Source organism: Oncorhynchus mykiss, chromosome 20, assembly GCF_013265735.2.
Source record: "Oncorhynchus mykiss isolate Arlee chromosome 20, USDA_OmykA_1.1, whole genome shotgun sequence".
Taxonomy (NCBI): domain Eukaryota; kingdom Metazoa; phylum Chordata; class Actinopteri; order Salmoniformes; family Salmonidae; genus Oncorhynchus; species Oncorhynchus mykiss.
This window is the reverse complement of record NC_048584.1, coordinates 11,897,105-11,920,710: the sequence shown is the minus strand read 5'-3', so window position 1 is coordinate 11,920,710 and position 23,606 is coordinate 11,897,105. Positions and strand designations below refer to the sequence as shown.

The following is a 23,606-nucleotide window of genomic DNA, read 5'->3' as shown; positions in this document are numbered from 1 at the left end:
CCTGGACATGTTGATTAAATCCATGGGTGATTTGTGACTGAGAGACACCAAATTCAGCAACAACATTAATTGGCTTGACTCTCGGTAATTAAATCTATATTTTAATTCTGACGATGTCAAACAATGAAATAATTGAAAACTAATGAATTAATATAAGGACGTAATTCCCCTCGTTCAATCTGTGCACATTTTTTTTCCAATTAAAACATTTCCTAAACACCTTCTGTGTGCAATTAGAGCCAACGCAAAGTTTGATAATCACATAATCATGGAGCCAAGAAAGATGTCCACCTCACACATGTTTAACAAATGGCCATATCTAAGGTCATTGTATGGCCAAGTAAGGTAGACGATGGAGAGAACGAGATAGGAATTACAACGAGCACAGATCCTATCTCGTCTCTATGATTGAGTAGCAGTCAATACATTTCTGCACCATACATTAGAAGTCAAAAGGTAGGCTTGCCGGCCGCAGTTTGAGATAAAACGGAAATACGTTATAGCTTTCCTGTCTTTCCTTTGACACATTCACCATCGCAAGCTGTAAGAAGATAAATTCATTAAATATTTACATTCAACATCCACAAAAATCTCTATTACAAATCCTCAACAGAGATCACATCAGTAGATTCAACAATGTTGATGGAAGAACAGTGTGTGTGTGTGTGTTTGTGTGTGTGTGTGAGAAAGAAAGAGTCTGAGTTATTGTAGGCTACAGTAGGAAATCTGTTTCCGTTTTGTTTTTTTCACAAATTTTGTTGTCTCCGTTTTGTTTTTCCAGGCTTCCTTTCCCCCCCCCCCCAATTTTATCAGGTTTTCACGCTAAAACTTTTTAATAGAAACAACAACAACAACAACATTTGATGTTGTAAGTTCACAACAACGCTTAAACCACATCAGGAGACCACTTTTGAGGTCTCGGGAAAAATGTACAAAATTAGAATTTTGGGGTGTAGTTACCCTTTAATGCAATTGTGCACCAGCAAGAGACCATTGTTTGGTTGGAGGTTTCTGTAGCGCTCATGTGACTGTAGAGTTTGCAAAACAAAATGGCCACTGGATAGATGCAAGTAATCATGATACTGGATCACTCTGCCAGGTAGGCATAGGTTACTTTGTAGTGAACATTTCATTTAGAAGGTTTTTGGGAAAGCCGTTCCATCTCTAACAGAGAAGAAGACATTAACATCCTCTCTAATGGCTACACAAAGTGTAGACATGCGCACGCCTCGCACACACAGACAGGGGCATTCCTGTGCCATTTCAGAAATATGCAGGAAGTGAATCACTGACAATTTTTGTTCATGTCATATGATTAACTTGAGCAAATTGAGCAAAAAATACATTTCTAATAAAGTTCAATACATTTAGTTGAAATCCTTAATTAAAAATGTATAGATATTTTCCCCCTTTTTCTTCCCAATTTCATGATATCCTACTGCAATCCAATTACAATCTTGTCTCATCGCTGCAACTCCCCAACGGGCTCAGGAGAGGTGAAGGTCAAGTCACACTTCATATACTTGACCCATCAAACTGCGTCACCTGCCAGTTTAACCCGAAAGCCAACTGCACCAATGGGTCAGAGCAAACACCATTCAACTGACGGCCGAGTCAGCTTGCAGGCGCCCGGTACGCCACAAGGAGTCACTAGAGCCAAGTAAAGCCCTCCCGGCCAAACCCTCCCCTAACCCGCTGGGCCAAATTGTGCGCCACCCTATGGGACTCCAGGTCACGGCCAGTTGTGATACAGCCTGGGAACGAAACCAGGCCTGTAGTGACGCCTCATGGATTAAGCATTGCGATGCAGTGCCTTAGACCCCTGCGCCACTCCAGAGGCGTTCAATTCCACTCCATTCGTGTTCTCCACAACGCAGATTTTATAGGGCCCGATGTAGCAATACTGTTGTTAGCGGTCTATGCTCTTACAGACTGCAAACATCCTGTGTATGCGACGTAGTTCCTTGGTTTGCAGAGTCTTCTAGAGATTACGCAGCACAGTATGGTACCTTGTGAGCAGAGCGATATGGGAGCAGATTTTTAGACTTCATACTAACAAGATATTCATCAGTCAGACTTTGCAGATGGGACCTCCTTTGCTATGCAGCATATTCTCTCTCTTTGCCTCTCAACCACCTAGACTGACACATACGCCATGGTACTCTAAAGGAATATTCCGTCCCAAATCAACGTCTCTTGACAGTATAGCTTACCTCAAAGTCAGTCCCCCATTTGGATCTCAAATCCCCGAAGACCTGGAAAGATTGGCAGCAGCTAATTGTATAAAATAACACGGTGCCAGTCTTTCCAAATCATGTGGGATTAAGATGAAATGCATAACGCATATAATAGGATCTACACAACAGATGGCGTGGACCACAGACTCAGCTTGGGGTAGTAAAAATGTCGGACAAACTTTTATTCGGAGGGCAAAGTATTACTTCGCCTGCCATATGGACATGCGGTATTGAGTTTGTCTATGTGGTCTCTTGGCTAGTTGTGTATATACTGTACATCTTGCCCACTACACCCCACACATGCCAACCTATTTGAAGACAAAAACATAAAGCAGGGACCAATGCTTCTTCTTACAATGAACAATGCACCTGTTCCAACTGTAAATATAGAGTTGGCTAATCAATTTACATTCATGAGCATTGATTACTAAAAAGATAAACTTCCCAATGTTTCGACTTCATATGCATCATCTCCAGCACCACCCAAACATCAACATATGTGAAAATGGTGTGTTTCTATGTTTTGTAGTAAAAAAAATAGAGGAAGATAAGTGCTTCCAATGACATCATTGGTGTGCATCGTATGAATTTGACCAATTGTGAGTAGACATTGTCTACTAATTGGTTGATGATGTCAGTGGAAACACTATTCTTTCTCTATCTTTTTTTACTACAAAACATAAAAACACACCATTTTCACATATGTAGATGTTGGGGTGGTGCTGGAGATTATGAAGTCTAAAAATGTTGAGACCTTCTTAGATACATTTGCAATGGATTTTCCAGGGCTCTCAGTACAGAGCAATTTGTTTCTAAATCCAAGAGCGAGCATAGAAGTGAATTAAGCTATAGCCATGTTGGGGCATACATCAGTACATATTGGATAAATGCAAACAAGTATTTAGTCAGCCACCAATTGTGCAAGTTCTCCCACTTAAAAAAGATGAGAGAGGCCTGTAATCTTCATCATAGGTACACTTCAACTATGACACACAAAATGAGAAAAAAAAAATCCAGAAAATCACACTGTAGGATTTTTAATGAATTTATTTGCAAATTATGGTGATGCCCGAAAATGTTGTTTGATGCAAGAAACCACTTTACAAAATAAAATGTATTATTATTCCCATACCATTATTACAGAGAATCAGACAAGCTATGCTACCCTCTGCCTATTGGCTACTTAGCTTATTCACTGCCCCTTTAAGACATGAAAAAATACTCTTTACCTGACTCGCATTTGTGCTGTTGTAGGAAGCAACCACTCCCCCATTGTTGACTAGAAATTAGCTATAACTGGGCTAATACCTCGCAAAGAATATGAACACGTGCACCGGCGGCTACACGCAGCTCTCGCTCTGATCTCAAAACAAGCGCATCTACTTGCGACCGCTCATGGTGTAAACAATGTCCAATTCAAAGTGAATATCCAAATATGGCAATGGCTATTTGCATATAGGTCTACTGCAGCTCTGATTGGTTATGGTGCACCGGTCTGAGTCGTGCCTGTCAATGCAATATAATCCTACTCCATTGCGCTATTCCTACAAGAAAATCTCTTGCAGTTAGATTTGTTTCTGTGTGTTAAATTGAAAGTGGCTAATATTGCGTTTATTCAATCACAATTTCCACAGAGCAAAATGTTGATAGTGTTAACTAAAGGAGAATACTCTTAAAGTTGAGTGATGTTCAATCTTGTGCATCTCTGCAAGGGTTGATATGTTTTCTGCATGGCAGACCAAGGGGAGCTTAGACAGAACATTGGTTAACACCCCTACTCTTATGATAAGTGCCATAGGATCTTCACTGGCCACAGAGAATTGGAACACCTCATTAACGTCCCATCCAAAAGACAGCACCCTACACAGGGCAATGTCCCCAATCACTGCCCTGGGGCATTGAGAGGAAAAAGTGCCTCCTACTGGCCGTCCCAAACCCCTTCTAGCAGCATCTGGTCTCCCATCCAGAACCAACACTGCTTAGCTTCAGAGGCAAGGCAACAATTGGATGCAGGTTAGTATACTTCTGGCAGAGAGGTTTGGAACTCTCTTTCTTATTGGCCTATTAACTAATTTAACACCTTGTGATGTCACCAGGCAGGCCAAAATTCCATCCCACCAAAACAGGCTGAAAGTTCAGGCTGTCTTTTCAAAGAGCTCTTACACTAAAAAGGCATTATCATCATTTTCTAAATTTCACAGTATTAATCCAACTTCATAGCGTGGAAGTATATATAAAACACAGGAAAATCTCGTTTTTGACTGCTCTGGGTATTTCAATGTTTTATGATGACATCGAAATGAAGCACTGTATCGTAAATGTCACCTCAATGTAGCTTTGACATGTTATACCTGGATACAGTGCCTTCATAAAGTATTCACACCCCTTGACTTTTTCCACATTTTGTTGTGTTACAGCCTGAATTTTAAATGGGTTCAATTTATATGTTGCAACACTGGCCTACTCACAATACTCCGTAATGTCAAAGTGGAATTATGTTTTTAAAAATGTTGACTAATGAATTAAAAATTTAAATCTGAAAACCCTTTGTTATGGCAAGCCTAAATAAGTACAGGAATAAAAATGTGCTTAACAAGTCACATAAGTTGCATGGACTCACTCTGTGTGCAGTTATAGTGTTTAACATGATTTTTGAATGACTACCTCCTCTCTGTACCCCACATATACAATTATCTGTAAGGTCCCTCAGTCGAGCAGTGAATTTCAAACACAGATTCAACAACAAAGACGAGGGAGGTTTTCCAATGCCTCGCGAAGAAGGGCACCTATTGGTAGATGGGTAAAAAAAAAAGCTGACATTAAATCTAAATCAAATGTAATTGGTCACATACTCGTGGTTAGCAGATGTTAATACAAGTGTAGCAAAATTATTGTGCTTCTAGTTCAGCCTATGAAGTAAAATCTAACAAATTCACAACTACCTTATACACACAAATAGATGAGTAATGTAGGATATGTAAACATTATTATAGTGCCGTTATTAAAAGTGACTAATGATAGTTTATTTAAGTGGCTAGAGATTTGAGGCTGTATGTTGGCAGCAGCCTCTCTATCTTAGTGATGGCTGATTAACAGTCTGATTGCCTTGGGATAGAAGCTGTCTTTCAGACTATCGGTCCCAGCTTTGATGCACCTGTACTGACCTCGCCCTCTAGATGATAGCTGGGTGAACAGCCAGTGGCTCAGGTGGTTGTTGTCCTTGATGATCTTTTTGGCCTTCCTTTGACACCGGGTGCTATAGGTGTCCTGGAGGGCAGGTAGTTTGTCCCTGGTGATGCGTTGTGCAGACTGCACTACCCTCTGGAGAGCCTTGTGGTTGAGGGCGGTGTAATTGCCGTACCAGGTAGTGATACATCCCAACAGGACGCTCTCGATTGTGCATCTCTAAAAGTTTGTGAGTGTTTTTGATGACAAGCCAAATTTCTTCAGCCTCCTGAGGTTGAAGAGGCGCTGCTGCGCCTTCTTCACCATGTTGTCTGTGTGGGCGGACCATTTCAGTTTGTCCGTGATGTGTATGCCGAGGAACTTAAAACTTTCCACCTTCTCTACCACTGTCCCGTCGAGGTGGGTGCTCCCCTTGCTGTTTCCTGAAGTCCACAATCATCTCCTTTGTTTTGTTGACATTTTAGTGAGAGGTTATTTTTCTGATACCACACTCCGAGGGCCCTCACCTCCTCCCTTTAGGCTGTCTCGTTGTTGTTGGTAATCACTGTTGTGTCGTCTGCAAACTCGATGATTGAGTTGGAAGAGTTCCTGGCCACGCAGTCATGGGTGAACAGGGAGTACAGGAGAGGGCTGAGAACGCACCCTTGTGGGACCCCAGTGTTGAGGATCAGCGGGGTGGAGGTGTTGTTTCCTACCTTCACCACCTGGGGGCGGTACATCAGAAAGTCCAGGACCCAGTTGCTCGGGGCGGGGTCGAGACTCAGGGTCTCGAGCTTAATGATGAGTTTGGAGGGTACTATGGTGTTAAATGTTGCGCTGTAGTCAATGAACAGCATTCTTACATAGGTATTCCTCTTGTTCAGATCGGATAGGGCAGTGTGACGGCGATTACATAGTCAGTGGACCTATTTGGCCGGTAAGCAAATTGGAGTAGGTCTAGGATATCAGTTAGGGTGGAGGTGATATGATCCTTGACTAGCCTCTCAATGAAACTCTTGATGACAGAAGTGAGTGCAATGGGGCGATAGTCATTTAGTTAAGTTACCTTAGCATTCTTGGGAACAGAAACAATGGTGGCCATCTTGCAACATGTGGGGACAACAGCCTGGGATGGGGATTGGCCAGCTGGTCTGCACATGCTCTGAGGACGCGGCTAGGAATGCCGTCTGGGCCGGCAGCCTTGCGAGGGTTAACACATTTAAATGTTTTACTCACGTTGGCCACGGAGAAGGAGAGCCCACAGGCTTTAGTAGTGGGCCGTGTCAGTGGCACTGTATTGTCCCCAAAGCAAGCAAAGAAGTTCTTTAATTTGTCTGGGAGCAAGACCGTGTCCTCGACGGGGCTGGTTTTCTTTTTATAATCCGTGATTGACTGTAGACCCTGCCACATACGTCTCGTGGTTGAGCCGTTGAAAAGTGACTCTACTTTGTCTCTATACTGACGCTTTGCTTGTTTGATTGCCTTGCCGAGGGAATAGCTGCACTGTTTGTATTCCGTCGTGTTCCCGGTTGCTTTGCCATGATTAAAAGCGGTGGTTCGCGCTTTCAGTTTCGTGCGAATGCTGCCATCAATCCACGGTTTCTGGTTAGGAAAGGTTATAATGGTAACAGAGGGAACGACATCGCCGATGCATTTGCTAATAAACTCGCTCAGCGTATACGTCAATGTTATTGTCTGAGGCTATCCGGAACATATCCCAGTCTACGTGATCAAAGCAATCTTGAATCATGGAATCCGATTGGTCAGACCAGTGCTGTATCGACCTGAGCACGGGCGTTTCCTGTTTTAGTTTCTGTCTATAGGCTGGGAGCAACAAAATGGAGTCGTGGTCAGATTTGCCGAAGACGGGGCGGGGGGGGGGGGGGGGGGCTTTGTATGCAACACGGAAGCTTGAGTAGCAATGATCCAGAAAGCTACCAGCTCTTGTCGTGCATACAATATGCTGAGAGAATTTAGAAAGTATGGTTCTTAGGTTTGCTTTGTTAAAATCCCCAGCTACAATAAATGCATCCTAAGGATGTATGGTTTCCAGTTTACATAGAGTCCAGTGATGTTCTTTCAGGACCGATGAGGAATCTGCTTAGGGGGGATATGAATGGCTGTGACTATAATCAACAAGATATCCCTTTGAGCAGAATGAAGCTATTAATTACATTTTGGATGGTGTATGATTACACCCAGTCACTACAAAGATACAGGTGTCCTTCCCAACTCAGTTGCCGGATAGGAAGGAAACCGCTCAGGGATTTCACCATGAGTTTAATGGCTGTGGTAGGATAAAACTGAGGATGGATCAACAACATTGTAGTTCCTCCTCAATACTAACCTAAATGACAGATTGAAAAGAAGGAATCCTCTACACAATAAAACATATTCCAAAACCTGCATCCTGTTTGCAATAAGGCACTAAAGTAAAACAGCAAAAAATGTGGCAAAGAAATGAACTTGTAATTGCTGCCAAAGGTGATTCTAACAGGGGGGTGAATACTTATTTAAATTAGATACTTCTGTATTTCGTTTTCAAGAAATTTGCTACAAATTCTAAAAACATGTTTTCACTTTGTCATTATTGGGTATTGTGTGTAGTTGGGTGAGATAAAAAAAAAAAAATTGAATTCATTTTGAATTCAGGCTGTAACACAACAAAATGTGGAATAGGTCAAGGCGTGTGAATACTTTCTGAAGGCACTGTATATTGACGACAACGATTTGAGTGGTTGATAGAACATATTAATTTGCTAGGATGCATAAGCCTTGAGATGTTTTAGTTTGTACACTGAACAAAAATATAAACACAACATGCAACAATTTCAAAGATTTTACTGAGTTTAGAGTTCATTTAAGGAAATCAGTCAATTGAAATGAATTCATTAGGCCCTAATCTATGGATTTCGCATGACTGGGAATACAGATATGAATCTATTGGATCGAAAAAACAGTCAGCATCTGTTGTGACCACCATTTGCCTCATGCAGCGAGGCACATTTAATTTGCATAGAGTTGATCAGGCTGTTGATTGTGGCAGGTGGAATGTTGTCCCACTCTTCTTCGATGGCTGTGCAAATTTGCTGGATATTTGCGGGAACTGGAACACGATGTCGTACACGTTGATCCAGGTCCGTAGCTTATGCCTGCCCAAATCATTACTCCACCGCCACCATGGGGCACTCTGTTCACAACGTTTCATCATCAAACCGCTTGCCCAAATGGTGCCATATACGCTGTCTGCCATCTGCCCTGTACAGTTGAGACTAGGATTCATCTGTGAGGTGCACACTTCTCCAGCATGCCAGTGGGCATCGAAGGTAAGCACTTGCCCCACTGAAGTTGTTTACGATGCCAAACTGCAGTCAGGTCAAGAACCTGGTGAGGACGATGAGCATGCAGATGAGCTTCCCTGAGACGTTTTCTGACAGTTTGTGCAGAAATTCTTTGATTGTGCAAACCCACAGTTTCAGCAGCTGTCTGGGTGGCTGGTCTCAGACAATCTTGCAGTTGAAAGTCCTGGGCTGGCGGGGTTACACATGGTCTGCGGTTGTTAGGCTGGTTAGACGTCCAACTTTATTTTAGAGAATTTGGCTGTACGTGGCTTATGGTAGAGAAATGAACATGAAGTTATCTGGCAACAGCTCTGATGGACATTCCTACAGTCAGCATGCCAACTGCACACTGCTTCAAAACTTGAGATATCTATGGCATTGTGTTGTTTGACAAAACTGCATATTTTAGAGTGGCCTTTTATTGTCCCCAGCACAAGGTGCAGCTGTGTACTGATCATGCTGTTTAATCAGCTTCTTGATATGCCAAACCTATCAGGTGGATGGACTATCTTGGCAAAGGAGAAATGCTCACTAACAGGGATGTAAATACATTTGTGCACAATATTTTAGAGAAATAACCTTTTGTGCATATGGAACCTTTCTGGGATCTTTTATTTCAGCTCATGAAACCTGGGACCAACACTTTACATGTTGCGTTTATATTTTTGATCATTATATATACAGTATGTCAAACTTCACGCACTCTGCATTGCATGGCTGCTGTGCCCTGGAAAATCAAAATTGGTCACACAAGCCCACATATCCTCCACAGAGGGAGTAGATTAGTGACACACACATATTTTTGAAAAGGGGCTAGATGAAAACATTTCATTTATTTCCTTTCTAGATTACCTAGATTTGATTTAACATGTGCTTTGGCATGAAAATATGTTTAAATGTTGTGGGCAACAGACTGTTTTAATTTAGCTGACCATATGATAACCTATTTGTATATTGTACAGTACCATGGGCCCATGGCTATGTAAAACATCTGCAACATTGTGCTTGTTCAAATAAAGGTTAGATGTGACATGTGCGAGACCCCCTTAGCTTCTTGAATCTCAATAATACTGTATGTGTCAAACAAGGGCAACCTTGCTCCCACAAGTGAAAGGCTTTTGACCTCTGTAATCAGCCTTGCCTCCATCCAGGTCAGGCTCAGCGTACTGTGGTATTTGTGATGCAGATACCTGTTTGCCATTCATTTACCAAACCATAATCAGAAGCAGAGACAAGCCAATTCAATTAATATTTCAGAACAGACCAGAGAATCCCTAGCCTAGGTACCAGTCTGCTTAGCTGACATTCCACTCTTGTATGTTGCCAAGCACAATACAATAGTCACGCAGTGACTGTGTGTGTGTGGGTGTGTGTTTTAGAATCTAAATCATCTGAACCCTGTTGAACAAAAATACATTCAATCAATGACCCACTTAAGTGTCTTTGGCAGTGTGTTGGATGGCCTTGCCATTTCAGGAAAATAGTTATTGTGAAATCCTTCAGTCCAGAAGGCTACTTGTGGAGTGGTTGTATCAATGTAAAGCCCATTCGATATCAAATTCACAAAATATCAAAGCAAACTATAAACAGGCTATAACTTGATACCAAAGTAGAAGACTAGGACTCAGGCAAAACTATCCTCAATGGGTTTCACAACACACTACACTTCATGAGATATCTGAAGATTCAAGTGGACCTTAAATGAGCAAAGTCACTGAGGGGAAAAAAAGAGAGAGGGAGAAAATAGGTATCTTTAGGTTTCATAAGGGCTGACAACCTCTCACTAGGCTTATCTATGCACATTGCTCTCCTTGTTCGCCTACTGTGATCAAAATAATATATTAGCCGAGGGATGAATCAAATAAAATGCATTGCATGAAATGACATATGCCTATATAGCCTACTGAATATTACATTTCAACAGGCTGCATCGCCACCGATGTCGCTAAAAAAACAAGGAAAGGAAACGAACTTACCTTCCTACAGCGCTTTCAAAATAGAATATAAGTTTCCTCCGTAAACCAAGCAACGCCTGTGACGGACTCGGGCAAAATTAGGGAAAGCATGAATGGATTGATATTCCTACACTTTTGACGCTCCGACAATTTCTTAAGATGCTGTGCCGGGAGACGAGATCAACGCCCGTCCACCGCACTGGGCGAATCTCGCTTCCTCCAGAGCACTTGCAAAGTTTTCCCTCTGCGTCTACCAGCGAGCAGTGACCGCCTTCTCTGCTTTTACACCGAAGGTTTCAGTCCTCATGGAGACAGAAAAGAGGTGAATGATACTTGATGTTGTTCTCTATTCCTGACAGTTGACCGAAAGACGGAGCTAGTACTAAATGCGCCGGTATGGGAGAGAGAGAGAGAGACCCAAAGGATATCTTGCCACTAAATAATTTCCTTGAACTCCAGCGCCACCCTCAGAGGTAAGAATTTTAACAAGTCAAGTGGAGTAAAAATGAAAACAACCAATACACATAGGTGGGGTGATTCTGTGAGATATTAATGAGTGTGTTATTCCAATCTGGAATAGAATGCTAACTAAACCTTCAGCATACCAAAATGTCATTATCTTAAACCAGTGTTGTAAAGTACTTTTAAGTAAAAAAAATACTTTCAAGTACTATACTTAAGTCATTTTTGGGGGTATCTGTGCTTTACTATTTATATTTTGACAACTTCACTACATTCCTTTTACCTTGTGCATTTTCCTTGACACCCAAAAGTACTCATTGCATTTTGAATACTTCGCAGGACAGGAAAATAGTCAAATTCAAGTGCTTATCAACCAAACATCCCTGGTAATCTCTACTGCCTCTGATCTGGCGGACTCACTAAACACACGTGCTCCGTGCCCGTGGCTTTCCGTAAATAAAATGTAAAAAACAACGATCTGGTTGGTTTAATATAAGGAATTTGAAACGATTTATATTTTTACTTTTGATACTTAAGTATATTTTAAACCAAATACTTTTAGACTTTCACTCAAGTAGAATTTTACTGGGTGACTTTTACTTTTACTTGAGTCACTGTCTAAAATGGAGGAAATTAGCCTAGAAAGTATTTGTGAACAAATGTCATGGCACGCAAAACGATATTTGTTTTTTAGTCAATGACAACCTTCTGCTCCATGTATTAGATGTCAAGGGTGCATGAGGTAAACCGCTATCTGAAACCTTCCATCTGTCAGGCATTAGCGGGTGGCATGTCTAATGACATGATCCAAGGCTGTGGAGGAGGGGTCGCAGGATGCCGAGACAGTAAATTGGCTCAGACGGGGAGGATAAACATTTTAGTTTTACAGTTTACAATCTACACCTCAAGCTATTTGATCTAAGGTTACTATGTTTTGATGATGACGATGATCATGATGATTATGATGATGAAGAATCTTAGTGAGTGGGCCTTATGTCCTAGTCATATCTTTATCCCGCGAGTTCAACAAAAATCTAAAAATCAGTTTCACCAGAAGGTATTTACTTTGAATGTTGCAGTGCCATGGACAACAGCCAACTTATAAATGGTTAGTCCTTGGAGACAAGGGACATGTAAGGTTAACCATAGAGAACCATCAGTTTGTCAAGGCATTCCTTTGCTTTTTTGGTGAAAATGCCTTAGTATAATGCACAAATTCTGGCTAATAAGCTGCACAGCTTCTCCTCAAACCAATAATCAAGGCGAACAATAGGTACGACCCTGTAAAGATTTCAAGGGTGCCGAAGGTGTGACCATTCCACAAACAAAACACATTGTCACAAATGTTACAGTGCGTCATGTTTGAGCCAAGCTCAAGAAAAGTGAAAATGAAACCTCTGAATCCTATTGGGAAAGAGTTTGTTATAATTCTCCTTGTAAGGCGGTGGCAGTCTCCCACAACAGATGGCACAAACAGCCTCTAGCATTATCCCGTCTGTAGCTCCACACCAAATTGGATGACGAGATTGCCCAACGTTTCCAGTCCACAACTGTATGTCAAGAGCTGAACTAATGTGATTGTCCTTTATGCAACAAGTAAATATCCCCATGCTTGTTCTTTCCATTTTGAATATGAGTAACAATAAGAAAAGATATAGATACAGACACAACAGGGACGCTATATAGACGTCTGATGACGCAAGGTGTCCCACCCTCGGTCATAAGTAATGAGTGATTAATAGTGCTTATACAACTATTACGATGTCATCCGCTGATCAATGATCTGCATGCCAATCGATGGCTGAGGGGGTCTATGGTTTTACAGAGGAGGGGTAAGAATGATATACTGTATGATGAAGGGGTTTGAAGCCCCTTATAAAGAACCTGTCAAAAGTTTGGACACACCTACTCATTCACTGTTTTTTCTTTATTTTTACTATTTTCTACATTGTAAGATAATAGTGAAGACATAAAAACTATGAAATGACACATATGGAATCACGTAGTAACCCAAAAAGTGTTTAACAAATCAAAATATATTTTAGATTCTTCAACGGTAGCCACCCTTTGCCTTGAATAGAGAGACTAAAAAGGTTGTGACAGTGACGCACGGCCTAGGTTTATTTGAAACACCGCCATCTCCTGGCAGCATTTACCGGCCAGATTCAGAATCTTGAAAACGCATTAGAAAAAAAAAGCTAGAAAACTCTATTGGATTATATTTTTTGTACAGTGTTTTTTATTTTTTTTATTTGAGTTGCTTTTGGAGTCAAAGATAGTTTCAGTATAGTTTTAGTTTTTCAAAAAGGGTTTCTTAATTATTTGATTTCAGTTTAGTTTATTTCATTTTATTCATGATTAGTTTTAGTTTACTATAATAACCTTGGTGCTCATACACCCACTAGACCTCTCGCTAAAGTTGTGCTGGTTTTGTATTCAACAGGAAGAGTCTACTTGGCAGTTCATACAAATATTTTTTGGGGGACAGGTGGCATACACAAGAATGTGCCAAAAGCTTGAGCGTTTGTTCCCACACCCTGCTCCTTCCTATCATGAGCCTACAAATGACTAAACAAATGCATATGTGAAAAGAGTAACATTTCTTCTTCATAATAGTTAGATTCAAGACCAAACTTTTAGTATGACTGCTGTCAACAATGGTTTGTTAAGCTTGTTGTTTTCTGAAACTGAGATGAATGCAAATTGCTTAGTATGTCCCCTATGTTGGAAGGCTATTCTGTCCGTTCTCTGTTGACTGATTGACCTCAAGAGAGACATGGTCTTTCTAAAAATGGTTTCAGCCATGCACAGTCTTGGCATTTAAAATGCACTAAGATTTGATTTCCCATGACCCCAGTCTCAACCTATTGTGGAAGACATTTATTATCTCCATCACTACTCAACTATACAGGAGTCCCATTTTAGAAATTCCATACCCACAGTCACCTTTTAAAGTTCACACAAACCCCCATTGCTTTTCTATTGCATTACCATTCCGTTGCATTGCAAGTTCCGCACTAGCCTTCAAGAACAGTAGGCCTCCAACTTAAAGGGCAAGTCATGCCATAATTATTTTTCATCAGTGACATTGTAAATTCGACTGCGATTAACAGGCGATTAACAATTCGCACAAATTCAAGGGCTTTTGAAACCAACTCAGGTATAGAATACACATTAATCTTGATCTATATATCGAAGCAGAGCATGGAATATCTAATGTAAAGGATCCACTCACTGAGGAGTTGAATATAATGAGGTAATGTACACTCAGTGGCCAGTTTATTAAGCACACCACCCCGTTCACGAAAATGGTTCACTCCTGCAGACAGTAATTCGCGTGGCAGACAGGCATTGAGGCATTAAGTTACTGTTCAATTGAACGTTAGAATGGGCAAGACGAGTGACCTAAGCCACTTTGAACGGTATGGTTGTGGTATGATTGTCGGTGCCAGGTGCGCCGGTTCCAGGATCTCAGAAACGGTCGGCCTCCCAGGCTTTTCACGCACTGCAGTGTCTAGGGTTATACAGAGAATGGTGCAACAAATATACAGTTAGCGGCAGTGGGCGAAAACAGCTTGTTGTTGGAGAATGTCAAGAATCATGCAAGCTAACAGGTGGGCCACAAAAACAGGCAAATAATGGCACAGTACAACAGTGGTGTGCAGAACGGCATCTCGGAACGCACAACCCGTCGGTCCTTGTCACGGAGGGGCTATTGCTGCAGACGACCACACCGGGTTCCACTCCTAACAACTAAAAACAAGGACGAGCAGCTCCAGTGAGCGCGCAATCACCAACACTGGACAATTGAGAAATAGAAAACATTGCCGGGTCCGGCGAATCCCGGTCCCTTTTGTGTCATGCTGATGGCAGGGTCAGGATTTGTAGTAAGCAGCACGAGTCCGTGGCCTGGTGTCAACGGTACAGGCTGGTGGCGGTGGGGTAATGGTGTGGGGAATGTTTTCCTGGCACACGTTAGGTCCTTTGATATAATTTAGAAACTTTTGAATGCCACACCTTGTAGAATGCATGACTGAAGAATTCAGGCCGTTCTGGAGGCAATGGGGGATACCCAATAGACTGGTCACTGAGTGTATGTATAACCACCAAGGACACTATACCATCTGAGGAGAGCTTCCATCAGCACTACGGACCCAGAGGATTATGTTTATTTTCCACAGCCACCTCAGAGAGGGGCCTTGTCTCCCAACAATTTGGAGAGTCTGAAATGTAATTGGTAAAATTCCAGTTACGACAGACTAATCAGCTGAAGCAATTGCGCGTTTCAAAAGCATTGTACTTTTACGCCCTTTTTGTCTCAGCCACCGAACTCAAGTTATATCTTCAACAGTAATTTCCTTCTCATTTCTTCTAAAGGACATACAGACATTGGACATACAGCATACGCATGCTTGTGTCCTCAGCCGTCAGGGACTAAATAAGCTAGACTCTTCTACATCTAAATAGTTGCGTCTTTTTGGTCCCAATTCATCCTTCTCAGTTTTTTTACTGTCAGATTTACACTGTCATTATGCCAGTCTGTCCTCTATGTGACAGCCCCTTAACCCTCAATGACAGGAGGGGAAACCTGTCACTATACCATCTGATTTGTTTTATATATATATATTTTTAAATATATATGTATATACAGTGCCTTGCGAAAGTATTCGGCCCCCTTGAACTTTGCGACCTTTTGCCACATTTCAGGCTTCAAACATAAAGATATAAAACTGTATTTTTTTGTGAAGAATCAACAACAAGTGGGACACAATCATGAAGTGGAACGACATTTATTGGATATTTCAAACTTTTTTAACAAATCAAAAACTGAAAAATTGGGCGTGCAAAATTATTCAGCCCCTTTACTTTCAGTGCAGCAAACTCTCTCCAGAAGTTCAGTGAGGATCTCTGAACGATCCAATGTTGACCTAAATGACTAATGATGATAAATACAATCCACCCGTGTGTAATCAAGTCTCCGTATAAATGCACCTGCACTGTGATAGTCTCAGAGGTCCGTTAAAAGCGCAGAGAGCATCATGAAGAACAAGGAACACACCAGGCAGGTCCGAGATACTGTTGTGAAGAAGTTTAAAGCCGGATTTGGATACAAAAAGATTTCCCAAGCTTTAAACATCCCAAGGAGCACTGTGCAAGCGATAATATTGAAATGGAAGGAGTATCAGACCACTGCAAATCGACCAAGACCTGGCCGTCCCTCTAAACTTTCAGCTCATACAAGGAGAAGACTGATCAGAGATGCAGCCAAGAGGCCCATGATCACTCTGGATGAACTGCAGAGATCTACAGCTGAGGTGGGAGACTCTGTCCATAGGACAACAATCAGTCGTATATTGCACAAATCTGGCCTTTATGGAAGAGTGGCAAGAAGAAAGCCATTTCTTAAAGATATCCATAAAAAGTGTTGTTTAAAGTTTGCCACAAGCCACCTGGGAGACACACCAAACTTTCGGAAAACTTTTTGGAAGAAGGTGCTCTGGACAGATGAAACCAAAATTGAACTTTTTGGCAACAATGCAAAACGTTATGTTTGGCGTAAAAGCAACACAGCTGAACCACTGTCAAACATGGTGGTGGCAGCATCATGGTTTGGGCCTGCTTTTCTTTAGCAGGGACAGGGAAGATGGTTAAAATTGATGGGAAGATGGATGGAGCCAAATACAGGACCATTCTGGAAGAAAACCTGATGGAGTCTGCAAAAGACCTGAGACTGGGACGGAGATTTGTCTTCCAACAAGACAATGATCCAAAACATAAAGCAAAATCTACAATGGAATGGTTCAAAAATAAACATATCCAGGTGTTAGAATGGCCAAGTCAAAGTCCAGACCTGAATCCAATCGAGAATCTGTGGAAAGAACTGAAAACTGCTGTTCACAAATGCTCTCCATCCAACCTCACTGAGCTCGAGCTGTTTTGCAAGGAGGAATGGGAAAACATTTCAGTCTCTCGATGTGCAAAACTGATAGAGACATACCCCAAGCGACTTACAGCTGTAATCGCAGCAAAAGGTGGCGCTACAAAGTATTAACTTAAGGGGGCTGAATAATGTTGCACGCCCAATTTTTCAGTTTTTAATTTGTTAAAAACGTTTGAAATATCCAATAAATGTCGTTCCACTTCATGATTGTGTCCCACTTGTTGTTGATTCTTCACAAAAAAATACAGTTTTATATCTTTATGTTGGAAGCCTGAAATGTGGCAAAAGGTCGCAAAGTTCAAGGGGGCCGAATACTTTCGCAAGGCACTGTATTTTTTTTACCATGGGGCAGAGAAACATTTGCAATTTTATAGCTAATCTCATGCTATTTTACACATTTTGCCGTTCTGCCATGCTCCTGTACATTTATTAAATATTTTAAATTTGTAGTTGTTTTTGTTTAAATCTTTTTCATTTATTTTTCGTTTTGAATAGCTAAATTAGTATAGATTAAGTCTGGGTTACTTTACGTCTATTTGTTTCATGCCCATGAATTTAATGGCAAATCAGGTCGAACCAACAACCAACAATACTTGCAAGCTAGCTATCTAGTTAGCTAGAGCGTTTTGATTTTAATGCACCACCCTATTTTGATATTGTTTCTATGGTCTCCAGAACCATGAGGAGCACTGCAATGGATGACAAACTGGCAGAGATGAATTAATCGCTCAATCTGAGAATGGCGCGATTGGATGACGAGCTGGCATCATTGAGTGAGTCACCCCAAAGCTTGTGGGCCCCCCTGGCTGGCGGGGGCTGCAGGGTTGTATGCTTCACCAGTGACACACATTCTCAGAAACATAGCACAGTGGGAAAAGTGACTACTTGAAAAGTGACTACGTGAAAAGTGACTATGTGAAAAGTGACTAGTTGAATAGGCACACAATTCCTAAAATATCAACCCGAAATACCAGACGTCAAATTCGAAAGACATTGATTCAAAGTCTAAGATTTGAGATATTATGGGTTGTCACTTCCCTTCTGCCCTGTATTCAGTGCATATCAATGATTTAGTTGTTTTTTTAAAAAGTGGGTTTTTCTAAAGACCCCTATCCATTTTGTAGTTACAGAAAGTAAAAAGAATATGAAAAAATCATGCTGTTTACTTACAGTTACAGTCAGTTGGAGATGGACAGCCAGCATAATTTCTCTGTGGCCTGAGGTAACCAGCTGTCTGATGAGAGGCTGTCTGAGGGAGAGGCTGTGCCTGTGGCCACCTGCAGGAGTGCTGAAAGCCAATTTCGAAAGTGATGTCACTGCAACCAAATATACACATTTGAAGAAGATAAATCTCAGATTTATCTCAGTTTATTCCAGTGTGTCTACAAATTAATAATTGATATGTTGGATTCACATCTCCATCTCAACCAAAAATCATTATCTGAAATACTCTGTTTAACCTACCCTTTGGAATGACTTCGATAGCAACAGTGAATCTATTTCATTTTTAAGTGGCAATCTCTTAACAATCATTCTCACGATAGCACATTGGTAATAGTCAGTGTCAAATATCATAGCTGGGCTTGATTAAAAACCTGGATGGGAGACCAAAGAGTAGCTTTAGATAGATCAGTTAGGAGGTGCTGTCCAGCCTATAGTTTTTTTCTGATAGTGGATATAACGTATAAGATCTGCTCTTTCTGTGAGACTGACTAGGTAAATCCAGGTGAAAGCTATGATCCCTTATCGATGTCAACTGATAAATCCACTTCAGTCAGTGTAGATGAAAGGGGCGTAGACAGGTTAAAGAAGGATTTTTAAGCCTTGAGACAATTGAGACATGGTTGTGTATGTGTGACATTCAGAGGGTGAATTGACATGACAAAATATTTAAGTGCCTTTGAAAAGGGTATGGTTTTGCAGTAGGTCAAATCAAATTGTATTTGTCACGTACACGTTTTCATTGCATCGCCTACCTCCTCATGCCTTTTGCACACAATGTATATAGACTCTCTTTTTTCTACTGTGTTATTGACTTGTTAATTGTTTACTCCATGTGTAACTATGTGTTGTCTGTTCACACTGCTATGCTTTATCTTGGCCAGGTCGCAGTTGTAAATGAGAACTTGTTCTCAACTAGCCTACCTGGTTAAATAAAGGTGAATTAAAATAAAAATAAAAAGGTGTAGAGAAATGCCAGGCGCAAGGCTTTGAGTGTGTCAAGAACTGCACAGCTGCTGGGTTTTTCGCACTCAACAGTTTTCCATGTGTATTAAGAATGGCCCACCACCCAAAGGACATCCAGCCAACGGCAAGCCAGTAGTCGAAAACGGGTCATTGATGAAAGAGGACAGAGGAGGCTGACACGAATGGTGCAGAGCAACAGACGGGTTACAGTGAGTCAACTGACAGTCCAGTTCAACATTGGTGCCCAAAGACCCATGAAAGAATATACAACTGGTCATACCTTGACACAAAAGGTTTATGGCAGCCGACAACCTTACAGAGTTCCACTTCTTTCAGCAAAAAAAAATAAGAAACTGTAGCTGCAGTGGGCTAATGAATGAAAACACTGAACACTGGGGAATTGGTAAAACATTGCCTGGTCTGATCAATCCCAGTTCCTGCGGTTTCACACTGATGGGAGGACTAGGGTATGGAGAAAACCACGAGTACATGCATCCATCATGCTGTGTGTCAACATTGCAGGTTGGTGCTGGTGATGTGAGTTGTTTTCATGGCACACATTGTGCCCCTTGATAAAAGTAGCAATTTTTGAATGCCACAGGATATTTGAACATCATTGCCAATCAGGTGCATGCATCTCTTCATGTCAGCAGTGTATCCATCTGGGAATGGATTTTTTTCAACAGGATAATACCCCATGCCACAAGACTAGGATTGTCCATTAATGGTTCCAGGACATGACAGTGAATTCAGCTTAGGGAGTGGTCGAAATTTATTAACATTTTACCTGGAAGAAAATGGGGGATTTTTTCAATTTCAGTCAGCTGGAGGGTTTAGTATTTTTTATTTAGTCCAGGGGAGGGTCATGTCATTTGCAATTGATTAACAAACCACACGCAATGGTAAATCTCAGCGCTGACGGTAGCGCTATAGGTTCGGGGTTGTGCAGAAATATTTGAGCTATTTTCACAACCAAACATGATTGGCACAGTGCTGGTGGTGGTGCGAAAGGGCTGGGTTTTGCTGAATAAACCAGTTGTGGAAGCTTGGCCCCGCACTGGCCAATCAGAATGTGCTCCATGGCTAAATGTGGTTGCTTCAAATTGTGTATTCCAATGTTAGTCCGTTATAGTTTGTTAGCTTACAGAAATGAAATAACAAATCGTAGACCCATTCCATCTTTGCTAAATATGTTAACTTGAATCTGTTTGTAGTCATTGTTCTAAGACATTGTATGGCTTCAAAGAGGAAATATATACAGTGTCTTCAGAAAGTATTCAGACCCCTCGACTTTTCTACATTTTGTTACGCCTTATTCTAAAAAGGATTAAGTAAAAATCCCCAGCAATTTACACACAATACCCCATAATGACAAAGTGAATTTAAAATGATTTTTTAAAAACATTTATAAAAAATACAAAAACAGGAATACCTTATTTACATAAGTATTCAAACTCTTTGCTATGAGCTCAGGTGCATCCTGTTTCCATTGGTCATCCATGAGATGTTTCTACAACTTGATTAGACTCCAGCTGTGGTAAATTCAATTGATTGGACATGATATGGAAAGGCACACACCTGTCTATATAAGGTCCCACAGTTGACAGTGCATGTCAGAGCAAAAACCATGCAATGAGGTGGAAGGAATTGTCCGTAGAGCTCTGACACAGGATCGTGTCGAGGCACATATCTGGGGAAGGGTACCAAAACATTTATGCAGCATTGAAGGTCCCCAAGAACACAATGGCCTCCATCATTCTTAAATGGAAGACTTTTGGAACCACCAAGACTCTTCTAGAGCAGGCCGCCCAGCAAAACTGAGCAATCGGGGGATAAGGGCCTTGGTTAGGGAGGTGAACAAGAACCCAATGGTCACTCTGACAGAGCTTTAGAGTTCCTCTGTGGAGATGGGAGAACTTTCCACAAGGACAACCATTTCTGCAGCGCTCCACCAATCAGGCCTTTATGGTAGAGTGGCCAGACTGAAGCCACTCTTCAGTGAAAGGCACATGACATCCGACTTGGACTTTGCCAAAAGGCACATAAGACTCTCAGACCATGAGAAACAAGATTCTCTGGTCTAATGAAACCAAGATTAAACTCTTTGGACAAGTCTCTGAATGTCCTTGAGTGGCCCAGCCAGAGCCCGGACTTGAACCCGATGAAACATCTCTGGAGAGACCTGAAAATGTATGTGCAGCGACGCTCCCCATCCAACCTAACAGAGCTTGAGAGGATTCTTCAGAGAAGAATGGGGAGAAACTCCCCAAATACAGGTGTGCCAAGCTGGTAGCATTACACCCAAGAAGACTCAAGGCTGTAATCGCTGCCAATGGTGCTTCAACAAAGTACTGAGTGAAGGGTCTGAATACTTATGTAAATGTGATATTTCGGTTTTTATTTTTAATAAATTAGCAAACATTTCTAAAACCAGAGAGGGAGGTGAGCAACTTTTCTAACTCCAGCAGGGTGTCCCATTCGGCTGCAGAGTATGGCAGCCTCCAGCGGATGAAATGAGCAGGCGAGCCGCACTCTATTCCTTAGTGGACTGCGCGAGGATGTCCAGACGGATTTGGAATGTTGGGATGACAACATAATCTTGGACACTCTCATCGTGATGGCCATCCATCTGGATAACCTTCTTCGGGGTGCCGGTGTTCACCGTTGGCTGTCCTGAGGCAGTGCCTGAACCCATGGTAGGGGCCACACACCTCTCCGCGGCAGAGCGGCGTCGCCGGAGACAGCTGGGGCTATGTCCCTCTTGCGGCCAGGAGGGGCACCAGCTTCAGTGGTGTCCAGTGTGTCCCAACCTGGGGTCCACTGGAGCAGAAGCCAGCCCATTGGATTTCTGTCTCCCAGGGTAGGCGTGAGTATTCCGTTATCATCGTTTTCCACCAAACCCTTTCTGGTTCCTATTTCACTGGCTGGCTGGCCCTCAAATGTTGTCTCTACAGCTCTAGTGGACTCCGGTGCCACTGGGAACTTAATCGACCAGGCCCTCACCTCCTCCCTGCACTTAACTTCATACCCACTCTCCTCTCCTTTTCCTGTCCAAGCCCTGGAAACGCGACCTATCAAACTGTCCTCCCGAATCGTTGGACCTGTGTGTTGGGACGTAGATGTGGACATCCACCAGGCTCTGGAGAGGGAACCCGCTCCTGCTACCTGACCTCCAGAGTGCATCTACATCCCCACGGGATGAGAGATCAGCTGTGACCTGGGTACACACATCCCTCGCCGCTGGACACTCCAGTATCACCTGCACCATCCAATCCCTCTCCGATAAACACTGGTGGTCCACCTTGGCGTAGGACGTCGCCCACTATGTCAACTTATGTATGTATCCAATCCAAATCTCCCCGGCACGCTTCAGCAGGGAAACTACTTCCCATTCCTGTGCCTCAGCGGCCTTGGTCACATCTGTCCATAGACTTTGTTAATGATCTCCCCCTTTCTGCTGGATTTTACCACTATTATGGTCGTTGTTGATAGACTCTCCAAATCCTTCCGTTTTATCCCTCTCTCTGGTCTACCTACAGCTCTCCAGGTTGCGGAGGCAATTTTCCAGCAGGTCTTCCGACATTATGGCTTTCTGTGGGACATAGTTTCTGACCATGGCGCCCAATTCACGTCGCGGGTCTGGAAAGCCTTTATGGAGAAGCTGGGGGCCAAGGTCAGCCTCACATCTGGGTACATCTGGGTACCACAGTCCAACAGGCAGGTGGAGAGAACCAACCAGGAGCTGGGGAGGTTCGTAAGGAGTCATCAACAGGGGAGTGAGTCCGGTTCCTTCCCTGGGTAGAATACACTCAGAACTCACTTCGTCACCACTCCACCGGGATGACTCCCTTCCAGTGCGTCCTGGGATATCAGCCAGCCCTGGCTCCATGGACTCCAAGCCAGACCGAGGCCCCTGCAGTGGATGAGTGGTTCCGACCAGCAGAAGAGGTGTGGAATGACTCCCACATGAAGGATCAGGCAGACCGCCACCGCAGTGAGGCTCCCCATGTTCCATCCTGGTTATCACGTCTGTATCTCTACCAGGAACCTCCTGCTCTGCCTTCCCTGAAGGTTTGTGGGTTTGTGGGGCCCTTCAAGGTCCTCCGGAGGGTTAAGGGTGTCACTTACCGTTTAACAACTCCCCACCAACTGTGTGGCATGGAATTTGTTGATTGCTACATCTCAATGTGTGCCCGATGCTGCCCCTCATCCCTGATTCTCTGCTGGGGGCGCACAATATCAAGTGCGCCTAGTGTGGTCTCAATCAAATGATCCATAGCTTATATTATAGGCTATAGGCCTAGGCTATAGGAAGAGC

General features: G+C 42.5%; 1 protein-coding gene across 6 annotated transcripts in view; it reads right to left on the bottom strand.

The window, feature by feature from the left end:
- Window positions 1-11,165, bottom strand: part of pcdh15b (protocadherin-related 15b) — a 215,080-nt gene extending 203,915 nt beyond the window's left edge. For 5 of the 6 annotated variants that reach the window (XM_036955811.1, XM_036955813.1, XM_036955814.1 and 2 more), the window contains exon 1: window positions 10,720-11,165. The gene's annotated coding sequence lies outside the window, so the exon portion shown is untranslated. The remainder of the gene's footprint in view (window positions 1-10,719) is intronic. The other variant, XM_021575727.2, reaches the window with a different exon arrangement.
- Between the last annotated feature and the right edge of the window lie 12,441 nt (window positions 11,166-23,606).